The sequence below is a fragment of the Daphnia pulicaria genome, chromosome 6 (genome assembly GCF_021234035.1).
Source record: "Daphnia pulicaria isolate SC F1-1A chromosome 6, SC_F0-13Bv2, whole genome shotgun sequence".
NCBI classification, from domain to species: Eukaryota; Metazoa; Arthropoda; class Branchiopoda; order Diplostraca; family Daphniidae; genus Daphnia; species Daphnia pulicaria.
This window is the reverse complement of record NC_060918.1, coordinates 2,742,638-2,765,875: the sequence shown is the minus strand read 5'-3', so window position 1 is coordinate 2,765,875 and position 23,238 is coordinate 2,742,638. Positions and strand designations below refer to the sequence as shown.

General features: G+C 42.3%; 16 non-coding genes across 16 annotated transcripts; 5 read left to right on the top strand and 11 right to left on the bottom strand.

Moving 5' to 3' along the window:
• Positions 1–354: 354 nt before the first annotated feature.
• Trnag-ucc lies at positions 355–426 on the bottom strand. Its single transcript has one exon. It is a non-coding gene; the product is annotated as a tRNA-Gly (tRNA).
• Positions 427–611: 185 nt separating this feature from the next.
• On the bottom strand, positions 612–730 carry Trnal-caa. The gene is made up of 2 exons: positions 693–730; positions 612–656 (listed from the first exon to the last, which is right to left on the bottom strand). It is a non-coding gene; the product is annotated as a tRNA-Leu (tRNA).
• A 350-nt stretch (positions 731–1,080) lies between these two features.
• On the top strand, positions 1,081–1,152 carry Trnae-cuc. Its single transcript has one exon. It is a non-coding gene; the product is annotated as a tRNA-Glu (tRNA).
• Positions 1,153–1,510: 358 nt separating this feature from the next.
• On the bottom strand, positions 1,511–1,582 carry Trnag-ucc. The gene has a single exon. It is a non-coding gene; the product is annotated as a tRNA-Gly (tRNA).
• A 185-nt stretch (positions 1,583–1,767) lies between these two features.
• Positions 1,768–1,886, bottom strand: Trnal-caa. Its single transcript has 2 exons — positions 1,849–1,886; positions 1,768–1,812 (listed from the first exon to the last, which is right to left on the bottom strand). It is a non-coding gene; the product is annotated as a tRNA-Leu (tRNA).
• A 350-nt stretch (positions 1,887–2,236) lies between these two features.
• Trnae-cuc lies at positions 2,237–2,308 on the top strand. The gene has a single exon. It is a non-coding gene; the product is annotated as a tRNA-Glu (tRNA).
• A 358-nt stretch (positions 2,309–2,666) lies between these two features.
• On the bottom strand, positions 2,667–2,738 carry Trnag-ucc. Its single transcript has one exon. It is a non-coding gene; the product is annotated as a tRNA-Gly (tRNA).
• Positions 2,739–2,923: 185 nt separating this feature from the next.
• Positions 2,924–3,042, bottom strand: Trnal-caa. Its single transcript has 2 exons — positions 3,005–3,042; positions 2,924–2,968 (listed from the first exon to the last, which is right to left on the bottom strand). It is a non-coding gene; the product is annotated as a tRNA-Leu (tRNA).
• A 350-nt stretch (positions 3,043–3,392) lies between these two features.
• Trnae-cuc lies at positions 3,393–3,464 on the top strand. The gene has a single exon. It is a non-coding gene; the product is annotated as a tRNA-Glu (tRNA).
• A 358-nt stretch (positions 3,465–3,822) lies between these two features.
• On the bottom strand, positions 3,823–3,894 carry Trnag-ucc. The gene has a single exon. It is a non-coding gene; the product is annotated as a tRNA-Gly (tRNA).
• A 185-nt stretch (positions 3,895–4,079) lies between these two features.
• Trnal-caa lies at positions 4,080–4,198 on the bottom strand. The gene is made up of 2 exons: positions 4,161–4,198; positions 4,080–4,124 (listed from the first exon to the last, which is right to left on the bottom strand). It is a non-coding gene; the product is annotated as a tRNA-Leu (tRNA).
• A 350-nt stretch (positions 4,199–4,548) lies between these two features.
• Trnae-cuc lies at positions 4,549–4,620 on the top strand. The gene has a single exon. It is a non-coding gene; the product is annotated as a tRNA-Glu (tRNA).
• A 358-nt stretch (positions 4,621–4,978) lies between these two features.
• Positions 4,979–5,050, bottom strand: Trnag-ucc. Its single transcript has one exon. It is a non-coding gene; the product is annotated as a tRNA-Gly (tRNA).
• Positions 5,051–5,235: 185 nt separating this feature from the next.
• Positions 5,236–5,354, bottom strand: Trnal-caa. The gene is made up of 2 exons: positions 5,317–5,354; positions 5,236–5,280 (listed from the first exon to the last, which is right to left on the bottom strand). It is a non-coding gene; the product is annotated as a tRNA-Leu (tRNA).
• Positions 5,355–5,704: 350 nt separating this feature from the next.
• Trnae-cuc lies at positions 5,705–5,776 on the top strand. Its single transcript has one exon. It is a non-coding gene; the product is annotated as a tRNA-Glu (tRNA).
• Positions 5,777–6,134: 358 nt separating this feature from the next.
• Positions 6,135–6,206, bottom strand: Trnag-ucc. Its single transcript has one exon. It is a non-coding gene; the product is annotated as a tRNA-Gly (tRNA).
• Positions 6,207–23,238: the final 17,032 nt, after the last annotated feature.

The window sequence follows — 23,238 nt, the reverse complement described above, 5'->3', positions numbered from 1 at the left end:
GGAACTGGACAATTTTGCAAGTTTTGGCCATTTTTGTAAAATACATCTGGCAAACAGTTTCTGCGTTTCCAGAACTATTGCAATTGGCTTAACTTACATACTTACGAGCCAAAATCTTTCTAGTACATTGGATATACTAAGTAAATCGGCATATTTCCATCGAGACTCCTTCATAAAATGGTTTCTTTGCAAGAAATATCGCCAAGGAATAAGAAATTACATCGATGTCAATTATTCATGTGTGAACGAAAAAGAAATGAACAACTATATTTTACCTAAAGAGTAACATTTGTGTAAATTGACTTCAATTCCGTAGGTTGACTAGTCTGATAAGAAATAGCAAGATTGCTAAACTGCGATGGCCGAGAATCGAACTCGGGTCCATTGCTTGGAAGGCAACTATGCTAACCACTATACCACCATCGCTTGACGTAAATTAGCGTCATGATTTCCGTATTGTCACATCTTTTTAAATTACAGAAAATCGACCAGTATTACCACTTGATGACCTTGTATCGTGGTACATTAAGCATTCTCTATCACTATATCAAAGCAACCTCTCTAATTATGTTGCAATGCGATGATCATGTATATTCAGATAATTATATGTTTGTCAGGAGTGGGATTTGAACCCACGCCTTCATTGAAGACCAGAATACTGCTACTTCTTTTATTGAAGCAAGGATTATGTCCTTGAGTCTGGCGCCTTAGACCGCTCGGCCATCCTGACCACATCAGATATACCTAAATTCTTTTTCCCTAAAAATGTGGCATTTAAACTCTTCTAACTCATTCAAGAGTTCCTTGCCCTAGGCGATTTATACCAGGACAACAATTGTATTACGTTGTATTGCGTTTGAATATGTATTTTTTTTGAATATGTATTTTCTTGAGTCTGGTGCCTTAGACCGCTCGGCCATCATGACCTCATCAGATCTAGCTAAATTTCTTTGCATTACAGATGTGGGATTTAAACTCTTCTAACTCATTCAAGAGTTCCTTGCCCTAGGCTGTTTATACCAGGACAACAATTGTATTATGTTGTATTGATTTGGAATATGTATTTTTCAAGCGATTTCATCCCATATTGTCTAGTGGTTAGGATACCTGGCTCTCACCCAGGAGGCCCGGGTTCAATTCCCGGTATGGGAAAAGAGGAACTGGACAATTTTGCAAGTTTTGGCCATTTTTGTAAAATACATCTGGCAAACAGTTTCTGCGTTTCCAGAACTATTGCAATTGGCTTAACTTACATACTTACGAGCCAAAATCTTTCTAGTACATTGGATATACTAAGTAAATCGGCATGTTTCCATCGAGACTCCTTCATAAAATGGTTTCTTTGCAAGAAATATCGCCAAGGAATAAGAAATTACATCGATGTCAATTATTCATGTGTGAACGAAAAAGAAATGAACAACTATATTTTACCTAAAGAGTAACATTTGTGTAAATTGACTTCAATTCCGTAGGTTGACTAGTCTGCTAAGAAATAGCCAGATTGCTCAACTGCGATGGCCGAGAAACGAACTCGGGTCAATTGCTTGGAAGGCAACTATGCTAACCACTATACCACCATCGCTTGACGTAAATTAGCGTCATGATTTCCGTATTGTCACATCTTTTTAAATTACAGAAAATCGACCAGTATTACCACTTGATGACCTTGTATCGTGGTACATTAAGTATTCTCTATCACTATATCAAAGCAACCTCTCTAATTATGTTGCAATGCGATGATCATGTAAATTAAGATAATTATATGTTTGTCAGGAGTGGGATTTGAACCCACGCCTTCATTGAAGACCAGAATACTGCAACTTCTTTTATTGAAGCAAGGATTATGTCCTTGAGTCTGGCGCCTTAGACCGCTCGGCCATCCTGACCACATCAGATATACCTAAATTATGTTTCCCTAAAAATGTGGCATTTAAACTCTTCTAACTCATTCAAGAGTTCCTTGCCCTAGGCGATTTATACCAGGACAACAATTGTATTACGTTGTATTGCGTTTGAATATGTATTTTTTTTTGAATATGTATTTTCTTGAGTCTGGTGCCTTAGACCACTCGGCCATCATGACCTCATCAGATCTAGCTAAATTCTTTGCATTACAGATGTGGGATTTAAACTCTTCTAACTCATTCAAGAGTTCCTTGCCCTAGGCTGTTTATACCAGGACAACAATTGTATTATGTTGTATTGATTTGGAATATGTATTTTTCAAGCGATTTCATCCCATATTGTCTAGTGGTTAGGATACCTGGCTCTCACCCAGGAGGCCCGGGTTCAATTCCCGGTATGGGAAAAGAGGAACTGGACAATTTTGCAAGTTTTGGCCATTTTTGTAAAATACATCTGGCAAACAGTTTCTGCGTTTCCAGAACTATTGCAATTGGCTTAACTTACATACTTACGAGCCAAAATCTTTCTAGTACATTGGATATACTAAGTAAATCGGCATATTTCCATCGAGACTCCTTCATAAAATGGTTTCTTTGCAAGAAATATCGCCAAGGAATAAGAAATTACATCGATGTCAATTATTCATGTGTGAACGAAAAAGAAATGAACAACTATATTTTACCTAAAGAGTAACATTTGTGTAAATTGACTTCAATTCCGTAGGTTGACTAGTCTGATAAGAAATAGCAAGATTGCTAAACTGCGATGGCCGAGAATCGAACTCGGGTCCATTGCTTGGAAGGCAACTATGCTAACCACTATACCACCATCGCTTGACGTAAATTAGCGTCATGATTTCCGTATTGTCACATCTTTTTAAATTACAGAAAATCGACCAGTATTACCACTTGATGACCTTGTATCGTGGTACATTAAGCATTCTCTATCACTATATCAAAGCAACCTCTCTAATTATGTTGCAATGCGATGATCATGTATATTCAGATAATTATATGTTTGTCAGGAGTGGGATTTGAACCCACGCCTTCATTGAAGACCAGAATACTGCTACTTCTTTTATTGAAGCAAGGATTATGTCCTTGAGTCTGGCGCCTTAGACCGCTCGGCCATCCTGACCACATCAGATATACCTAAATTCTTTTTCCCTAAAAATGTGGCATTTAAACTCTTCTAACTCATTCAAGAGTTCCTTGCCCTAGGCGATTTATACCAGGACAACAATTGTATTACGTTGTATTGCGTTTGAATATGTATTTTTTTTGAATATGTATTTTCTTGAGTCTGGTGCCTTAGACCGCTCGGCCATCATGACCTCATCAGATCTAGCTAAATTTCTTTGCATTACAGATGTGGGATTTAAACTCTTCTAACTCATTCAAGAGTTCCTTGCCCTAGGCTGTTTATACCAGGACAACAATTGTATTATGTTGTATTGATTTGGAATATGTATTTTTCAAGCGATTTCATCCCATATTGTCTAGTGGTTAGGATACCTGGCTCTCACCCAGGAGGCCCGGGTTCAATTCCCGGTATGGGAAAAGAGGAACTGGACAATTTTGCAAGTTTTGGCCATTTTTGTAAAATACATCTGGCAAACAGTTTCTGCGTTTCCAGAACTATTGCAATTGGCTTAACTTACATACTTACGAGCCAAAATCTTTCTAGTACATTGGATATACTAAGTAAATCGGCATGTTTCCATCGAGACTCCTTCATAAAATGGTTTCTTTGCAAGAAATATCGCCAAGGAATAAGAAATTACATCGATGTCAATTATTCATGTGTGAACGAAAAAGAAATGAACAACTATATTTTACCTAAAGAGTAACATTTGTGTAAATTGACTTCAATTCCGTAGGTTGACTAGTCTGCTAAGAAATAGCCAGATTGCTCAACTGCGATGGCCGAGAAACGAACTCGGGTCAATTGCTTGGAAGGCAACTATGCTAACCACTATACCACCATCGCTTGACGTAAATTAGCGTCATGATTTCCGTATTGTCACATCTTTTTAAATTACAGAAAATCGACCAGTATTACCACTTGATGACCTTGTATCGTGGTACATTAAGTATTCTCTATCACTATATCAAAGCAACCTCTCTAATTATGTTGCAATGCGATGATCATGTAAATTAAGATAATTATATGTTTGTCAGGAGTGGGATTTGAACCCACGCCTTCATTGAAGACCAGAATACTGCAACTTCTTTTATTGAAGCAAGGATTATGTCCTTGAGTCTGGCGCCTTAGACCGCTCGGCCATCCTGACCACATCAGATATACCTAAATTATGTTTCCCTAAAAATGTGGCATTTAAACTCTTCTAACTCATTCAAGAGTTCCTTGCCCTAGGCGATTTATACCAGGACAACAATTGTATTACGTTGTATTGCGTTTGAATATGTATTTTTTTTGAATATGTATTTTCTTGAGTCTGGTGCCTTAGACCGCTCGGCCATCATGACCTCATCAGATCTAGCTAAATTTCTTTGCATTACAGATGTGGGATTTAAACTCTTCTAACTCATTCAAGAGTTCCTTGCCCTAGGCTGTTTATACCAGGACAACAATTGTATTATGTTGTATTGATTTGGAATATGTATTTTTCAAGCGATTTCATCCCATATTGTCTAGTGGTTAGGATACCTGGCTCTCACCCAGGAGGCCCGGGTTCAATTCCCGGTATGGGAAAAGAGGAACTGGACAATTTTGCAAGTTTTGGCCATTTTTGTAAAATACATCTGGCAAACAGTTTCTGCGTTTCCAGAACTATTGCAATTGGCTTAACTTACATACTTACGAGCCAAAATCTTTCTAGTACATTGGATATACTAAGTAAATCGGCATGTTTCCATCGAGACTCCTTCATAAAATGGTTTCTTTGCAAGAAATATCGCCAAGGAATAAGAAATTACATCGATGTCAATTATTCATGTGTGAACGAAAAAGAAATGAACAACTATATTTTACCTAAAGAGTAACATTTGTGTAAATTGACTTCAATTCCGTAGGTTGACTAGTCTGCTAAGAAATAGCCAGATTGCTCAACTGCGATGGCCGAGAATCGAACTCGGGTCAATTGCTTGGAAGGCAACTATGCTAACCACTATACCACCATCGCTTGACGTAAATTAGCGTCATGATTTCCGTATTGTCACATCTTTTTAAATTACAGAAAATCGACCAGTATTACCACTTGATGACCTTGTATCGTGGTACATTAAGTATTCTCTATCACTATATCAAAGCAACCTCTCTAATTATGTTGCAATGCGATGATCATGTAAATTAAGATAATTATATGTTTGTCAGGAGTGGGATTTGAACCCACGCCTTCATTGAAGACCAGAATACTGCAACTTCTTTTATTGAAGCAAGGATTATGTCCTTGAGTCTGGCGCCTTAGACCGCTCGGCCATCCTGACCACATCAGATATACCTAAATTCTGTTTCCCTAAAAATGTGGCATTTAAACTCTTCTAACTCATTCAAGAGTTCCTTGCCCTAGGCGATTTATACCAGGACAACAATTGTATTACGTTGTATTGCGTTTGAATATGTATTTTTTTTGAATATGTATTTTCTTGAGTCTGGTGCCTTAGACCGCTCGGCCATCATGACCTCATCAGATCTAGCTAAATTTCTTTGCATTACAGATGTGGGATTTAAACTCTTCTAACTCATTCAAGAGTTCCTTGCCCTAGGCTGTTTATACCAGGACAACAATTGTATTATGTTGTATTGATTTGGAATATGTATTTTTCAAGCGATTTCATCCCATATTGTCTAGTGGTTAGGATACCTGGCTCTCACCCAGGAGGCCCGGGTTCAATTCCCGGTATGGGAAAAGAGGAACTGGACAATTTAGCAAGTTTTGGCCATTTTTGTAAAATACATCTGGCAAACAGTTTCTGCGTTTCCAGAACTATTGCAATTGGCTTAACTTACATACTTACGAGCCAAAATCTTTCTAGTACATTGGATATACTAAGTAAATCGGCATGTTTCCATCGAGACTCCTTCATAAAATGGTTTCTTTGCAAGAAATATCGCCAAGGAATAAGAAATTACATCGATGTCAATTATTCATGTGTGAACGAAAAAGAAATGAACAACTATATTTTACCTAAAGAGTAACCTTTGTGTAAATTGACTTCAATTCCGTAGGTTGACTAGTCTGATAAGAAATAGCAAGATTGCTAAACTGCGATGGCCGAGAATCGAACTCGGGTCAATTGCTTGGAAGGCAACTATGCTAACCACTATACCACCATCGCTTGACGTAAATTAGCGTCATGATTTCCGTATTGTCACATCTTTTTAAATTACAGAAAATCGACCAGTATTACCACTTGATGACCTTGTATCGTGGTACATTAAGCATTCTCTATCACTATATCAAAGCAACCTCTCTAATTATGTTGCAATGCGATGATCATGTATATTCAGATAATTATAAATTATATGTGTGTCAGGAGTGGGATTTGAACCCACGCCTTCATTGAAAACCAGAATACTGCAACTTTTCTTCTACTTCTTCTCTCGTGTATAGCCCGTGGTTCATCCCATTCAACCTTGACTTTGTCTGTGAAACTGTTTGTTTGTCGGTTTGTTTGTTTGTTTGATTTTGCATCCAGGTTTGGTGTTTGTCTGTAGCGGCGAGACGCATCCAGGTGCGAAAGATTGGGGATGAGGCGCATACATCGTTAAAGGCGCTTCACCTTCTCACACACTCATCCGTCTCTCTCATTGCGCGCTGGTGCCTTCTTGCATCTGTCGCTTCACAGTGTGTGTGTATGTGTGTGTACACCACCCGGGATCGAACCAAGTGGGGGGGTTGGGGGTTGGAGATTTTTTTTTCCATTGGTATTATCACACAATGTCCTCTATTAATTTGTAGCGAGTGTTGGGTTTGAACCATGGCTTCGAATACTTGGTGGGTCCGATAGCGTTGCAACACGGTCCTCACCTCATACTCTAACCACTACACTATCAGAACTGATATTCATTCCCAGTTGAAACTCTACACAACTGCTGTCGTTGCGACTTTTGGTGCTTTTTAGTTCGCATCCACACACTACATCCATCCATCCCATGGCTTGCTACCGATTTTCATCGGCTCATGGTATAGCGGTTAGCGTGCTCGCTCAGCATGCGAGAGGTCCGAGGTTCGATCCCGGCTCAAGTTATCACATTCGATTTTAATGAATTGAAAGTAATTATTTGAAATTAGTGGTCACTTATCCCGGGGATTGAACCCGAGTCCTCTGTCATGGTTAGCGAACACTCTAACCACTGGGCCACCAATTGATATCTGATTGTTACTTCAACTTCAAGTGAATCGGCACACACACACATGTTATCTATGCGGCTCGCCGTGAAAGACGAGACGCATGCCATCGTCGACGCATGATCCTGCATATAATCCATGCTATGCTACTACATTGCATCACTTCATGGTATAGTGGTTAGCGAACTCGCTTGGAATGCGAGAGGTCCGAGTTTCGATCCCGGATCAAGTCACATTCAATTTTAATGAACTGAAAGTAATTATTGGAAATTAATTGTAGCTTAATCGGGGATTGAACCCGAGTTCTCTGGCATGGTTAGCGAACGCTCTAACCACTGGACCGCCAATTGATATCACAAGTTTACTTCAACTTCAAGTGGCTCGACACATTCATGTCACACACAGCTATGCGGCTCACCGTGAGAGACGAGACGCATGCCATCGTCGACTCATGATTCTGCATATGAACCCTGCTATGCTGCTACATTCCATCACCTCATGTTATAGTGGTTAGCGTGCTCGCTTGAAATGCAAGAGGTCCGAGGTTCAATCCCGGATCAAGTCACATTCGATTTTAATGAACTGAAAGTAATTATTTGATATTAATGGTCACTCATACCGGGGATTGAACCCAAGTCCTCTTGAATAGTTAGCGAACACTCTAACCACTGGACCACCAATTAATATGTGACTGTTACTTCAACTTCAAGTGACTCGGCGCACACACACATGTCATCTATGCGGCTCGCCGTGAAAGACGAGACGCAAGCCATCGTCGACTCATGATTCTGCATATAAAGCCATGCTATGCTGCAACATTTCATCGGCTCATGGTATAGTGGTTAGCGTGCTCGCTTAGCATGCGAAAGGTCCGAGGTTCGAACCCGGCTCAAGTCACATTCGATTTTAATGAACTGAAAGTAATTATTTGAAATTAATGGTCACTCATACCAGGGATTGAACCCGAGGTATCTTGCATGGTTAGAGAATTCTCTAACCACTGGACCACCAATTAATATCCGATGGGTACTTCAGCTTCAAGTGGCTCGGCACACACAGACATGTCAGCTATGCGGCTCGCCATGAGAGACGAGACGCTTTCCGTCGTCGACTCATTACTTTGATTTGGCTCACGACGGGCATATAATAATAATGCACCCTATTTGTCTCACGACGGGCTGAAAGTAATTCACCCAATATATTGCTACTACCGGGCGATAACTTATTCACCCAGTTTTGCTAGCGCCTGACGGGCTTAAAGCTACATTGCTCACGCCAGGCTGAAAATAATCAATTCCATGCTGCTCACGCCGGACACGACATAATTCACCCTACGATGCTCACGACGGGCTGAAAATAATTCACCCTACATTGCTCACGCTGGACACAAAAACATTCATTGTATTTCGCTATCGGCGGGCTGAAATTAATTCACCCTATTTCGTCCACGGCGGGCTGACCATTATTAAAACTACGATGGTAACGACGGGCAAAAAAAAATTCATCCCACGTTGCTTACTACGGGCTTAAAATAATACACTCGATTTCACTCACGCCGGGCTGAAAATAATTCACCCTATTTCGCTCAGGGCGGGCTGAAAATAAACTCTATGCTGCTCATGCCGGACTTAAAATAATTCACCCTACATTGCTAACTCTGGGATTAAAATAATTCATGTCACATTAATCATGGCGGGCTGAAAATAATCCACTCTATTTCACTCACGGCGGGCTGAAAATATTTCATTCTATTTCCCCTTTACTGGCTGAAAATTAGTCAACCGAAGTTGATCGATCCGGGATGAAAATATTTCGCCGTGAGTTGCTCTTGACGTTCTGAAAATATTAAACCCTTTGCTGCTCAAAGAGGGCTGAAAAATATTCACCCTATTTCACTCTCGACGGCCTGAAAAGAATTTACACCAAGTCTCTCACGACGGGCTGAAAATAGTTTGCTACATTTCGCTCGCGATGGGCTGAAAAGAATTCACCCTACATCGCTCTCGCCAGGCTAAAAATAATTCACCCTATTTCGCTCACGACGGGCTGCAAATAATTCACTACAAATTGCTCACACCGGACTGCGAATAATTCACTCTATTTCGCTCATGACGGGCTGAAAATAATTCACCCGATTTCACTCACAGCGGGCTGAAAATAATTCACCCTATTTCACCCATGACGGGCTTAAAATAATTTACCGTACGTTGCTCACGCCGGGCTTTAAATCATGCACCCTTTTTTCCTTCTTTTTGCTGAACATGACAATATAGATGTATGCTCTATCCTATTGGTCACGTCGAGACTTGCAACTGAACACCGCAGTTGGTGTAGTGGTTATAGCATAGGAGTGGTAATTCAAAGTATAGTGGTTCAAATCCCCTCTCGGCAAACTTTGTCTATTGAATCAATTATTCTCAATATCGATAAAGTCAAACTCTGATGTAATATAAACGCTTTTGCTCACGCTGGGTGATAACTATGGCAATGTGTAAGTATGCGCTATCCAACTGTTCGCGACGGTACTTGACTACACATATCGCTGTTGGTGTAGTGGTTATAGCATTGGATTGGTATTCTAAAGGGTGATAGTTCAAACCCCCTCTCGGCTAAGAAAAAACGAAGCAGTTTAAATATATCCATCGCAAGTTGGAAATGATACAATAGTCTACACTGGACCATAGAACAATACTTACAATTTTGTCGCATATTAAATGACGATTTATAGCAACTCTGGCTTCATTCTCCCACAACTCCAAGGCGCAGTGGTTAGAGCGTCGGATTCAAGATTCAGCGGACCAGTGTTCAAACGACACTCCAGACAGTAACCAATAATTGAAGAATACATGGGCAGGTATTCAACGGGTAAGGGATAAATAGATAGGTAAAGTAAAGTGGGAACACATACAGTAAATATAAATAAATGTCAAGTAAAACACATCTTAATTCTGAAAAAAACACAAGACCCCGGTGCCAAATCCCTCGAAAAATTACAAGTCCAAAAAAACCTTACAACCCCAACGGGCTTACAGAGAAAAACGACAGAATCCTAAAATGAAACCAAAATAACACAAAAAAAAAGTACAAGTCCAAAATCACACCCAAAATACCCAAAATTGTGTCAATTCCAACACAACCAAACTCTGAAGAAACCAAGTCCCAAAAATAAACACAAATTTCACCGATACTTGGTTGCAACGAAAAAAAACCAAGTCCAAAAAAAAACACCCAAAAGACCGACTGGCTCACGGTGGAAGATGTAAAAGTCCATAAATGGATGAAAAACTAAGTCCCAGCGAGTAAGGAATTGGGCAGTGGGATTATACGAGTGGCGTTTTGCTGCATGTGTGCTGTGCTGTGCGCTTGGGTGATTGCGTCTAGCAAGGTGGTTCGCCGTCCTTGGACGGGCATCTGGTATACTAGTCTATCTTCTTCTTCTTCTTCTTCTACTACTTCGACTGCTCTATAAACCGTCGACTGCTCTATAATCGTCGACTGCTCTATAAACCGCGGGCGTGTCTAAGTGACCTTGGCCTGTCTGTGATTCGGTGTGTTTGTTTGTTTGTTTGTTTGTACGTTTGTTGTTTGTCTGTATCGGCGAGACGCAACCAGTGGCGAAAGTTTCGAATTGAGTAAGCGAGGCGATACACACACAGGTCAGCTTTCCTCACCGTTTGTCCGTTTGCGCGCGCCCTTCTCGCCACACACACACACACGTGCTCGAACCGTGTGCGTTTTTTTTTTTTTTTTTTTTTTTTTTTTGGGGACAGGGGGGGGGATTTGTTAGTAGTCGGGTAGGTTTTTTTTCCATCGGTTATATGTCGATGTCCTCTATTAGATTCGAGTGTACTACTTGGGGTTTGAACCATGGTCGGAGAGGTGCTTCCGCCGCACATCCGATTGGGATGGCATTGTCGCACACACTCTAACCACTACACTATCAGAACTGATATTCATATCGAGTTGGAATTTGGACTGATGGTTGTTTGTTGTTGCGCCTCCCGTATTTCGTTGCGCGGCGTGCGCCGTTTGTCTTGGACATATTTTTACTTCCAATTTCCTATATTGCATTCCAACTCTCTCATGGTGTGTTGGTTAGCGTGCACTGCTACCATGCGAGAGGTCCGAGGTTCGATCCCGGTACATGGCGCTAATATGAATTGTTAATTTACAATGTACAATTTTTTCAATTTAGAAATTGGTGTCTATCGGGATTTGAACCTGAAAACTCACGCATGGTAAGCGAACTCGCTAACCACTTGACCACCAATTGATATTATTCACTGGGCTCATTTAAGAGTAGTTTCAAACATTTCGGCGTCTCGCGTTACACACGTCGCGTAGCTCTTGCCTCACACAGGTGAGCGCGACGTGACGCACCGTATCTGTACGACATATTTTTACATCCAATTTCCTCTATCAGATTTATCTCTCTAATAGTGTATTGGATAGTGTGCTCGGCTAATATGTGAGAGGTCCAAGGTTTGATCCTGGGCAAATGCTTTGTTTATCATTATTAATTTGCAATGTTCAATTTTTAATTTAGAAATGGGAGGGTCGATCGGGATTTGAACCTGAGTACTCACGCATGGTAAGCGAACTCACTAACCACTTCGCCACCAATTTAAATTAAATGTTGATCTCATTGAAGAGTAGTCACCGTATAGTGGTTGTTCATGCCGAGTTGAAAATTATTCACTATTTTTCGCTCACGTCGGGCTGAAAAAAATTCACCCTAAGTTGCTCACGACGGGCTGAAAAGAATTCACTCTATTTCGCTCACGACGGGCTGAAAACAATTCAATCTATTTCGCTCACGACGGGCTGAAAATAATTCACCCTACGTTGCTCACGCCGAACTTAAAATTATTCACCCTATTCCGCTCACGACGGGCTGAAAAGAATTCACCCTTATTTTCTCACGACGGGATGAAAATAATTCAACAAAAGTCAATCACGACGGGCTAAAAGTCAAGTGGGATGATTAACTTTCCTGATTTGGCTCACGCTTAACAAGTAGCTACAAAGAATAGTTGTAAAAAGTGAGAATGCGTTTGACGGGCGAAACGTGTTCAAGGTACAAAAAACCGAGGACACCTTCACCGCGACTCGAGCCCGCGGGGGTGGGGCCCCCGAAGGGGCACCCCCGCGGCCGCGAGAGCTCGTGGTGAACGAATTCGAGGGAATTTTTCGGGTGAAACATAAGGTATCAGACATTCAATGACAATGGTTTAACTGGCAAATGATTTGTCCACGGGCAGGAAATTTAAGCGCAAGCTCACGCTTAACGGGCAGGAAATTTTGAAATTCCTTCAAAATACGCTGTGCCATGAGTTGATATATGAGAAATCTAATGGCAGTGGTTTAACTGGTAAATGCGTAACTGAGTTCGACGGGCGAAACGTTTTCAAGGTACCAAAAACCGAGGATACCTTCACCGCGACTCGAGCCCGCGGGGGTGGGGCCCCCGAAGGGGCACCCCCGCGGCCGCGAGAGCTCGTGGTGAAGGAATTCGAGGGAATTTTTCGGGTCAAACACAAGGTATCGGAGATTCAATGACATTGGTTAAACTGGCAAATGATTTGTCCACGGGCAGGAAATTAAATCTTTTAAACTGTTAAAAAACGGGCAGGAAATTTTAAGTGTTCTACAGAACACGTTGGGTGAAACATAATATCTACAAATTTGTTTACGTTGGGCCATGAGTAATTGCAACTAATTCGCTAACGACGGGTGATGAATTATTCTACCAATTTATTGCAAACGCAACTGTTCACTATCGATGTTGCCTCATATATGTCGATGACTTCCTCCCAAGAAAATACACAAATACATCTCAATAGCTATTTGGTTAGAAAACAGGACTCAAGAAACGATGGGCTGTTGTTCAAACCGGCAATGAGGAATGTTTAGACGAAAACAGGAAATTATGAGGTATTCAGATTGAAAGCCAAGTAAATTATTTCAAACTCTTTGTCAATTTTTATTTTAACAATTTATGAGTATTGAACCTAAAGACATGAATGTGCTATGCGAACACTCTAACCAATACACCACCAATAATGTATTTTACTATTACCTCTCAAGTGGTTATTCGAATTTGATATGCGAAGCTGAGTTTTGTAAGTTTCATTAAAATACAGGAGCAAATACTTACTGGCCAAAGAATTACGTCGTGCGATTAATATTTATTGGTATTTAGAGCAAATCCGAATTGACTTAAGTGGCTGATGACTTTTCCCCCTGTTTAACTGATAATATAACTCAATAGCTCAGTGGTTAGAGCATTGGATCCAGGATACAACGGCCCGTTGTTCAAGCCCTCATCGAGATAAGTACGAGATACATGTGAGTCTAAAGTGAAGGGTAGCAATAGGGAAGAGTGTGCAGAGAGGGGATGGCGAGGGTGGGGATGGTGAGGGAGGGGATGGTGAGGGAGGGGAAGGTGAGGGAAGGGATGGTGAGGGAGAGGATGGTGAGGGAGGGAAGATAGAGAGGGGGAAGGATGAGAGAGGGGAGGAAGAGGGGAAAAAGTGGGAAGAAATAAAGTGGAAGGGGAAAAAGTGAGACGGGAAGATGAGGAAGGAGAGGAAGAAGGAGGTGAGAATCAGAATGAGGTGTTTGACGATCCAAACGTGTTCAAGATACAAAAAACCGTGGAAAACTTCACCGAAACTCGAGACCGTGGGAAATGTGTTAAATACAATACAACCAAACTCGGAAAAAAACAAGTCCCAAAAATAAACCCAAATTCCACCGATACTTGGTTGCAACGAAAAAAAAATAAGTAAAAAAAAAAACCCAAAAGACCAACTGGCTCACGGTGGAAGATGTACAAGTCCATAAATGGATGAAAAAAACAAGTCCCGGGCAGTAAGGAATTGGCCAGTGGGATTATACGAGTGGCGTTTTGCTCCATGTGTACTGTGCGCTTAGGTGAACATGTCTAGCCGCCTGGTTCGCCGTCCTTGGACGGGCCTAGGTATACTAGTCGACTGCTCTATCGACTGCTCTATAATCGACTGCTTCGACTGCTCTATAAACCGCGGGCGTGGACAAGTGACCTTGGCCTGTCTGTGATTCGGTGTGTTTGTTTGTTTGTTTGTTTGTACGTTTGTTTGTCCGTTTTTGGTTTGTCTGTATCGGCGAGACGCAACCAGTGGCGAAAGTTTCGAATTGAGTAAGCGAGGCGATACACACACACGTCAGCTTTCCTCATCGTTTGTCCGTTTGCGCGCGCCCTTCTCGCCACACACACACACGGGCTCGAACCGTGTGCGTTTTTTTTTTTTTTTTTTTTTTTTTTGGGACAGGGGGGGGGGGATTTGTTAGTAGTCGGGTAGGTTTTTTTTCCATCGGTTATATGTCGATGTCCTCTATTAGATTCGAGTGTACTACTTGGGGTTTGAACCATGGTCGGAGAGGTGCTTCCGCCGCACATCCGATTGGGATGGCATTGTCGCACACACTCTAACCACTACACTATCAGAACTGATATTCATATCGAGTTGGAATTTGGACAGATGGTTGTTTGTTGTTGTGCCTCCCGTATTTCGTGCGCGGCGTGCGCCGTTTGTCTTGGACATATTTTTACTTCCAATTTCTTATATTGCATTCTAACTCTCTCATGTTGTGTTGGTTAGCGTGCACTGCTACCATGCGAGAGGTCCGAGGTTCGATCCCGGTACATGGCGCTGTTATGAATTGTTAATTTACAATGTACAATTTTTTCAATTTAGAAATTGGTGTCTATCGGGATTTGAACCTGAAAACTCACGCATGGTAAGCGAACTCGCTAACCACTTGACCACCAATTGATATTTTTCACTGGGCTCATTTAAGAGTAGTTTCAAACATTTCGGCGTCTCGCGTTACACACGTCGCGTAGCTCTTGCCTCACACAGGTGAGCGCGACGTGACGCACCGTTTCTGTACGACATATTTTTACATCCAATTTCCTCTGATGAACTCCATCCTTCTCATGGTGTATTGGTTAGCGTGCTCGGCTATCATACCAGATGTCTGAGGTTCGATCCCGGATCCAGGCGCTGTTATTATTTATTAATATGCAATATTCAATTTGCAGAAATTGGAGGGTCTATCGGGATTTGAACCCGAATACTCACGCATGTTAAGCGAACATGCTAACCACTTGACCAACAAGTGATGTTTTTTCATTGATCTTATTGACAAATTGTTTCAAACATATCTGCGTCTCGCGTCACGTCGCTTATGACGCATAGGTGAGCGCGACGCGATGCACCGTGTCTCTACGACATATTTATAGATCCATTTCCCTTTATTGATTCCGTCCCTCTAATGGTATATTGGATAGCGTGCCCGACTACGAAGCGAGAGGGTCCGCGGTTCGATCCCGGGTCAATGCGCTGTTATTAATTGTTATTTTACAATGTTCAATTTTTTCAATTTAGAAATTGGTGTCTATCGGGATTTGAACCTGAAAACTCACGCATGGTAAGCAAACTCGCTAACCACTTGACCACCAATTGATATTCATAACTGAGCTCATTTAAGAGAATTTTCAAACATTATTCACTCTTTTTCGCTCACGACGGGCTGAAAAGAATTCACCCTAAGTTGCTCACGACGAGCTGAAAAGAATTCACCCTATTTCGCTCACGACGGGCTGAAAATAATTCAACGAAAGTTAATCACGACGGGCTAAAAGTCACGTGGGATGATTAACTTTCCTGATTTGGCTCACGCTTAACAAGTAGCTACAAAGAATAGTTGTAAAAAAGTGAGAATGCGTTCGACGGGCGAAACGTGTTCAAGGTACAATAAACCGAGGATACCTTCACCGCGACTCGAGCCCGCGGGGGCGGGGCCCCCGAAGGGGCACCCCCGCGGCCGCGAGAGCTCGTGGTGAAGGAATTCGAGGGAATTTTTCGGGTCAAACATAAGGTATCAGACATTCAATGACAATGGTTTAACTGGCAAATGATTTGTCCACGGGCAGGAAATTTAAGCGCAGGCTCACGCTTAACGGGCAGGAAATTTTAAAATTCCTTCAGAATACGCTAGGTCATGAGTGGATATATGAGATATCTAATGGCAGTGGTTTAACTGGTAAATGCGTAACTGAGTTCGACGGGCGAAACGTTTTCAAGGTACCAAAAACCGAGGATACCTTCACCGCGACTCGAGCCCGCGGGGGTGGGGCCCCCGAAGGGGCACCCCCGCGGCCGCGAGAGCTCGTGGTGAAGGAATTCGAGGGAATTTTTCGGGTCAAACATAAGGTATCAGACATTCAATGACAATGGTTTAACTGGCAAATGATTTGTCCACGGGCAGGAAATTTAAGCGCAGGCTCACGCTTAACGGGCATGAAATTTTAAAATTCCTTCAGAAAACGCTAGGTCATGAGTGGATATATGAGATATCTAATGGCAGTGGTTTAACTGGTAAATGCGTAACTGAGTTCGACGGGCGAAACGTTTTCAAGGTACCAAAAACCGAGGATACCTTCACCGCGACTCGAGCCCGCGGGGGTGGGGCCCTCGAAGGGGCACCCCCGCGGCCGCGAGAGCTCGTGGTGAAGGAATTCGAGGGAATTTTTCTGGTCAAACATAAGGTATCAGACATTCAATGACAATGGTTTAACTGGCAAATGATTTGTCCACGGGCAGGAAATTAATTCTTTTAAACTGTTAAAAACTGGCTGGAAATTTTAAGTGTCCTACAGAACACGTTGGGTGAAACATAGCAACTAATTCGCTAACGTCGGGTTATGAATTATTCTACCAATTTATTGCAAATGCAACTGTTGACTATCGATGTTGCCTCATATATGTCGATGACTTCCTCCCAAGAAAATACACCAATACATCTCAATAGCTATGTGGTTAGAGAACAGGACTCAAGATACGATGGGCTATTGTTCAAACCGGCAACGTGGAATGTATAGAAGGAAAAAGGAAATTATGAGGTATTCAGATTGAAAGCCAAGTAAATTATTTCAAACACTTCGTCAATTTTTATTTTCACAATTTATGAGTATTGAACCTAAAGACATTATTATGCTATGCGAACACTCTAACCAATACACCACCAATCATATATTTTACTTTTACCTCTCAAGTGGTTATTCGAATTTTATATGCGAAGCTGAGTTTTGTAAGTTTCAGTAAAATACAGGAGCAAATACTTACGGGCCAAAGAATTACGTCGTGCGATTAATATTTATTGGTATTTAGAGCAAATCCGAATTAACTTAAGTGGCTGATGACTTTTCCCCCTGTTTAACTGATAATACAACTCAACAGCTCAGTGGTTAGAGCTCTGGATCCAGGATACAACGGCCCGTTGTTCAAGCCCTCATCGAGATAAGTACGAGATACATGTGAGTCTAAGGGGAAGGGTTACATGAGGGAGGAGTGTGCAAGGAGGCGATGGTGAGGGGTGGGGAGATAGAGAGGGGGAGGATGAGAGTGGGGAGTAGGAGGGGAGAAAGTGGGAGGGGAGAAAGTGGGAGGGGAGAAAGTGGGAGGGGAGGATGAGGAAAGATAGGAAGAAGGAGGGGGAGATAAGAGTAGGAAGTTTGACGGACCAAACGTGTACAAGGAACAAAAAACCGAGGATACCCTCACCGCGACTCGAGCCCTTGAGCGTGGGGCCCCCGAAGTGGCACCCCCGTGGGCGCGAGAGCTCGCGGTGAAGAAATCCGAGGAAATTGTCAAATCCAATTCAACCAAACTCTGAAAAATACAAGTCCCAAAAAATTCCTAAATTCCACCGATACTTGGTTGCAACGAAAAAAAAACAAGTCCACAAAAAAAACCCAAAAGACCGACTGGCTCACGGTGGAAGATGTAAAAGTCCATAAATAGATGAAAAAAATAAGTCCCGGACAGTAAGGAATTGGCCAGTGGGATTATACGAGTGGTGTTTTGCTCCATGTGTGCTGTGCTGTGCGCTTGGGTGATTGCGTCTAGCAAGGTGGTTCGCCGTCCTTGGACGGGCATCTGGTATACTAGTCTCTTTGCTACCACCCACGGTACGTCCAATTCAACCTTGACTTTGTCTGTGAAACTGTTTGTGTGTTTGTTTGTACGTTTGTTTGTTTGTGCATCCAACTTTGCTGTTTGTCTGTAGCGGCGAGACGCATCCAGGTGCGAAAGATTAGAGACATGAGGCGCATACATCGTTAAAGGCGCTTCATCATCCCTCACACACTCATCCAACTCTCTCATTGCGCGCTGGTGCCTCTTTGCATCTGTGCTTCACAGTGTGTGTGTGTGTGTACACCACCCGGAATCGAACCAAGTGGGGGGTTGGGGGTTTGAGACATTTTTTTTCCATTGGTAATTATCACACAATGTCCTCTATTAATTTGTATCGAGTGTTGGGTTTGAACCATGGCTTCGAATACTTGGTGGGTCCGATAGCGTTGCAACACGGTCCTCACCTCATACTCTAACCACTACACTATCAGAACTGATATTCATTCCAAGTTGAAACTCTACACAACTGCTGTCGTTGCGACTTTTGGTGCTTTTTAGTGCGCATCCACACACTACATCCATCCATCCCATGGGTTGCTACCGAACCTCATCGGCTCATGGTATAGTGGTTAAAGTGCTCGCTTAGCATGCGAGAGGTCCGAGGTTCGATCCCGGCTCAAGTCACCACTTTCGATTTTAATGAACTGAAAGTAATTATTGGAAATTAATGGTCGCTTATCTCGGGGATTGAACCCGAGTTCTCTGGCATGGTAAGCCAACACTCTAACCACTGGACCACCAATTGATATCACATACTTACTTCAACTTCAAGTGGCTCGACACACACATGTCACACACAGCTATGCAGCTCACCGTGAGAGACGAGACGCATGCCATCGTCGACTCATGATTCTGCATATAAACCCTGCTATGCTGCTACATTCCATCACCTTATGTTATAGTGGTTAGCGTGCTCGCTTGCAATGCGAGAGGTCCAAGGTTCGATCCCGGATCAAGTCACATTCAATTTTATTGAACTGAAAGTAATAATTGGAAATTAATGGTCGCTTATCCCGGGGATTGAACCCGAGTCATCTGACATGGTTAGCGAACACTCTAACCACTGGACCACCAATTGATATGTGACTTTTACTTCAACTTCAAGTGACTCGGCACACACACACATGTCATCTATGCGGCTCGCCGTGAAAGACGAGACGCATGCCAACGTCGACTCACGATTCTGCATATAAACCCTGCTATGCTGCTACATTTCATCACCTCATGATATAGTGATTAGCGTACTCGCTTAGAATGCTAGAAGTCCGAGGTACGATCCCGGTTCAAGTGACAATTTTTGACGAATTTTGAAATTTGTAATTAATGGAAATCAATGGTCCATTTCCCGGGGTTTGAACCCGAGTACTCTGTCATGATTAGCGAATACTCTAACCACTGGACCACCATTTAATATCTGTTAGTTACTTCAACTTCAAGTAACTCGGCAGACACACAATGTCAGCTATGCGGCTCACCATGAGAGACGAGACCCATGCCATCGTCGACGCATGATTCTGCATATAAACCCTGCTTTGCTGCTACATTCCATCACCTTCTGGTATAGTGGTTAGCATGCTCGCTTGGAGTGCGAGAGGTCTGAGGTTCGATCCCGGATCAAGTCACATTCAATTTTATTGAACTGAAAGTAATTATTGGAAATTAATGGTCACTGATCCCGGGGATTGAACCCGAGTCCTCTTGCATGGTTAGAAAACACTCTAACCACTGGACCACCAATTGATATCTGGATGTTACTTCAACTTCAAGTGTCTCGGCACACACACACATGTCAGCTATGCGGCTTGCCGTGAGAGACGAGACGCATGCCATCGTCGACCCATGATTCAGCATATAAGCCCTGCTATGGTGCTGCATTCCATCAGCTCATGGTATAGTGGTTAGCGTGCTCGCTCAGCATTGGAGACGTCCGATGTTCGAACCTGGCTCAAGTCAAAATCAATTTTAGTGAAATGAAAGGAATTATTTGAAATTAATGGTCACTCATACCGGGAACTGAACCCGAATCCGGTGACATGGTTAGCGAACACTTTATAACCACAGGACCACCAATTAATATGTAATTGTTACTTAAACTTCAAGTAGTTTTGAACACACACATACATCAGCTATGTGGCTCGCCGTTAGAGACGAGACGCATTCCGTCGTCGACTCATTACTTTGATTTGGCTCACTCCGGGCATATAATAATAATGCACCCTATTTGTCTCACGACGGGCTGAAAGTAATTCACCCGATATATTGCTACTACCGGGCGATAAAGTATTCACCCAGTTTTGATAGCGCCTGACGGGCTCAAAGCTACATTGCTCACGCTAGGCTGAAAATAATCAATTGTATGCTGCTCACGCCGGACACGACATAATTCATCCTACGATGCTCACGACGGGCTGAAAATAATTCAACCTACATTGTTCACGCCGGACATAAAAACATTCATTGTATTTCGCTATCGGCGGGCTGAAATTTATTCACTCTATTTCGTCCACGGCGGGCTGACCATTATTCAATCTACGATGCTAATGACGGGCAAAAATAATTCATCCCACGTTGCTTACTACGGGATTAAACTAATACACTCTATTTCACTCACAAATAATTCACCCGATTTCACTCACAGCGGGCTGAAAATAATTCACTCTATTTCGCTAACGCCGGGCTTAGACTAATTCACTCTATTTCGCTCACGGCGGGCTGGAAATAATTCACCCCATTTCATTCACAGCGGGCTGAAAATAATTCACCCTATTTCACCCACGACGGGCTTAAAATAATTTAACGTACGTTGCTCACGCCGGGCTAAAATAATGCACCCTTTTTCGTTTATTTTCGCTGACCATGACAATATAGATGTATGCAGAATCAATTTGGCCACATCAAGACTTGCATTTAAGCACCGCTGTTGGTGTAGTGGTTATAGCATTGAATTGGTAACTCAAACGATGGTGGTTCAAGCCCACTCTCATCAAACAAATGTGTAATGAAGTAAATAGTCTTAATATCGATAAAGTCCAACTACGATATGATTTAAAAGCTTTTTCTCACGCTGGGTGATAACTATGACCATGTGTAAGTATGCGCTATCCAACTGGTCACGTCAGAACTTGACTAAGTACACCACGGTTGGTGTAGTGGTTATAGCAATGGATTGGTAATCCAAAGATTGTCGGTTCAAACCCGCTCTCGGCCAAAAACAATAAGTTGCCAAAGTATGTCATATAAATAAATCGCAAGTTGGGTATGAATAAAAATTTGACACTGTTACAGTTTTGTCCGCACATTAAACGACGATTTATAGCAACTCTTGCAACATTCATTCACAACTCCATGGCTCAGTGGTTAGAGTGACGGATTCAGGATTCAGCGGACCAGTGTTCAAATGACACTCAAGACAGAAACAAGTAAAATGAAGAATACACGGGCAGGTAATCAATAGGTAAGGTATAAATAGATGGGTAAAGTAAAGTGGGAACATATACAGTAAATATCAACAAATGTCAAGTGGAAGACATCCAAATTCTGAATAAAACACCAAGTCCACGATACCAAATCCCTAGAAAAATTATAAGTCCAAAAAAACTTAATAACCCCAACGGGCTTATAGAGAAAAACGACAGAGTCCTAACATGAAACCAAAATATCACGTAAAAAAGTACAAGTCCAAAATCACACCCAAAATACTCAAATACCCCAGTTGTGTCAAATCCAACACAACCAAACTCTGAAAAATATAAGTCCCAAAATAAATCCAAAACTCAACCGATACTTGGTTGCAACGAAAAAAACAAAGTCCAAAAAAAACACCCAAAAACTGACTGGCTCACGGTGGAAGATGTAAAAGTCCATAAATGGATGAAAATATAAGTCCCGGGCAGTAAGGAATCGGGCAGTGGGATTATACGAGTGGCGTTTTGCTGCATGTGTGCTGTGCTGTGCGCTTGGGTGATTGCGTCTAGCAAGGTGGTTCGCCGTCCTTGGACGGGCATCTGGTATACTAGTCTTCTTCTTTCTTCTTCTTCTCTATCTTCTACTACTCTTCTACTATTCAACTGCTCTATAAACCGCGGGCGTGTCTAAGTGACCTTGGCCTGTCTGTGATTCGGTGTGTTTGTTTGTTTGTCTGTTTGTTGTTTGTCTGTATCGGCGAGAAGCAACCAGTGGCGAAAGTTTCGATTTGAGTAGGCGAGACGATACACACATACGTCAGCTATCGTGTGTCCGTTTGCGCGCGCCCTTCCCGCCATACACACACACACGGGCTCGAACCGTGTGCGTTTTTTTTTTTTTTTTTTTTTTTTTTTGGGACAGGGGGGGGGGATTTGTTAGTAGTCGGGTAGGTTTTTTTTCCATCGGTTATATGTCGATGTCCTCTATTAGATTCGAGTGTACTACTTGGGGTTTGAACCATGGTCCGAGTGGTGCTTCCGCCGCACATCCGATAAGGATGGCATTGTCGCACACACTCTAACCACTACACTATCAGAACTGATATTTAGATTGAGTTGGAATTTGGACAGATGGTTGTTGTTGTTGTTGCGCTTCCCGTGTTTCGTGCGCGGCGCGCGTCGTTTGTCTTGGACATACATTTTTAAATTCAATTTCCTCTATTGCATTTTAACTCTCTGATGGTGTATTGGTTAGCGTGCGCGGCTATCATGCGAGAGGTGTGAGGTTCGATCCCGGGTCAGGGCGCTGTTACGAATTGTTAATTTACAATGTACAATTTTTTCAATTTAGAAATTGGTGTTTATCGGGATTTGAACCTGAAAACTCACGCATGGTAAGCGAACTCGCTAACCACTTGACCACCAATTGATGTTTTCATTTGATATTAATGACAAGTTATTTCAAACATTTCTGCGTCTCGCGTCACGTCGCTCATGACGCACAGGTGAGCGCTACTCGACGCACCGTGTCTCTAAGACATATTTTTACATCCAATTCCCTTTATAGATTTCATCGTTTTAATCGTGTATT